Here is a 2332-nt window from a genome sequence, read left to right as displayed (position 1 = left end):
CAGGAACACAAGCAGGGGGAGTGGGAGAGGGAGAAGCAGGCTTCCCGCCGAGCAGGGAGCCCGATGCGGGGCTCGATCCCAGGACGCTGGGATCATGACCTGAGCTGAAGACAGACACTTAACTGACTGAGCCACCCACGCACCCCATTTCTAGGCCTTCTTAAAGCAAATGCTCTGAACAGGCACAATGTCACTTCTGCATCATTCTGTTTGTTAAAGCAAACTACAGGCTATGTGTAGAGTGTAGACCACCTTCAGGTTTGATGATTTGCTAGAAGGACTCACAGAACTCAAACACTATTATACTCACAGTTAAGGTTTATTACAGCAAAAGGGTATGGATTCGAATTAGCAAAGGAAAAAAACACAGAGGACAGAATCCAAGAGAAACCAGGCACGAGCTTCCAGTTGTCCCCTTCCAGTAGAGTTTTATAGACAACATTTAGTTGTCCCAGTAATGACGTACAGCAAACACATAGTGTTGCCAACCAGGATGCTCACCTGAGCCTTGATGTCTGGGTTTTCATTAGGGGTCAGTCACATGGGCATGGAATGACTGACCTTCGTTAGTCTCCAGACCCTCCAGAGGTCAAACTGATACCTGATGGTCCAGTGTCCCAGGCAAATAAGAATGGAAGTTAACCAGAAATCACATGGTTAGCATAAACTCTCGGGTATGGCCCAAAGCCCTTGATACACAAAGACACTCCAGTTAAGGAGGATATATCAAGGACTTAGAGATTGTCTCCTGGGAGCTAATCAAGGGTCAGTCCTTTCTTTGGGATGTACAAGTTTTGGCCATCCCAAGGCTGCAGAGTTACCCCTCTACATAAGACCTACTACGGTTTAGTATAGGAAGGACTACACAAGGGCATGAATTCTGGGATGCTTGGTTCTTTGGGGCCATCTTTGAAAACGAGGTACCATATCACTATTTTCCCCTCATGGCTCTAACAGAGCTAATAGAGTACTGAGGGTGTCTGGAGTTCTTCATGCGATAGTCTGTTTTAACTGGAAATGAATATATATATAAAAAATGAAATAACAGTGGGCTAACCTGTTAATAATCACATTCTTGTCCATATGAAGATGTGAGTCCCATCTGTGCCTGTTAAGTTAATCTATTCAATTGAAGAAATGATGATTGAACATCTTTCATGTGTCCAACACCAGTCTGGAGCCCAGAACTATACAAGATTACCTAATTCCTGTACCTGAGGAGTAGTTTACTGACTGGCGGGGACAGTGACCATGCACAGGTAAGTTGGTACAAAATTAAGATTTCCAGGGTGAGGAGGATTCCAGGAAAAGCTTAGTTAGCCCCAAATTGGCTGCCTGGCTTTAAAATTTTCAAACATTTTTTGAGTTTTGAAATTGAGACTTTAAAAGCAGTATGCTCAGGGTGCCTGGGTGGCTCAGTCAGTTAAGCGTCTGCCTTCGGCTCAGGTCGTGATCCCAGGGTCCTGGGATTGAGTCCTACCTCAGCTCCCTGCTCAGCCGGGAGCCTGCTTCTCCCTCTCCTTCTTACTGCTGCTTCACCTGATTGTACTCTCTCTTTCCGTCAAATAAATAAATAAATAAAATATTTTAAAAAATAAAAATAAAAAATCATTTTTCCAGAAGTTGATTGCAGCCAAACTTGTGAAGCCAGAGAAACCCTGGCTTCACATCCTTGTGCTCAGTGAGGGGTGTCTGCATCCCGTGAGGCTTCGGACCAGGACACAGAAGTGCACGATTTGAACTGGTCCTGTGAGCATGGCCCTTCCCCGTTTCTTGGCAGCCTAGCCAGTGAGTCAGATCTCAGGGGGTCCTGCCCACTATTTCGTTCTGTCTTCTCGCTTGTCGCTGACCACTGCCCAGCTCCCTGAGTCTTCAAGAGGAAATAGTAACAAGCACCATGTCCTCTTGTCAGCAAAGGACCAGGAACGCAGCCCAAGGAAGGAAACCAGTGTGTGGTTTGGACCCTCACTGCGTTTCACCCCCGGTGGCTTTCCCTGTGGCTCTTAGACAAGACAGGGGGCTTTTCCTTTTCATTGGATTATGTTCAGAGAATTGGTGTCCAGAGTCCTTTTTGGACAAATCATAACACTTCCTCATACTTGCGAACTCATGACAGGATTTTTTTTTTAATATCTCCTGATGACAAAAAGATGGGCTTTTGAACTCTGGAAAACAGGATGGAGGTTCCTCAAAAAGTTGAAAATAGAGCTACCATATGATCCAGCAATTGCACTACTGGGTATTTACCCCAAAGATACAAAAGTAGGGATCCAAAAGAGTACGTGCACCCCGATGTTTATAGCAGCAATGTCCACAATAGCCAAACTGTGGA

Source organism: Leptonychotes weddellii, chromosome 7 (genome assembly GCF_054177405.1).
Source record: "Leptonychotes weddellii isolate Sample4059 chromosome 7, ASM5417740v2, whole genome shotgun sequence".
In the NCBI taxonomy this organism is placed as follows: domain Eukaryota; kingdom Metazoa; phylum Chordata; class Mammalia; order Carnivora; family Phocidae; genus Leptonychotes; species Leptonychotes weddellii.
The sequence above is the reverse complement of the archived record's forward strand: the minus strand, read 5'-3'. Positions refer to the sequence as shown.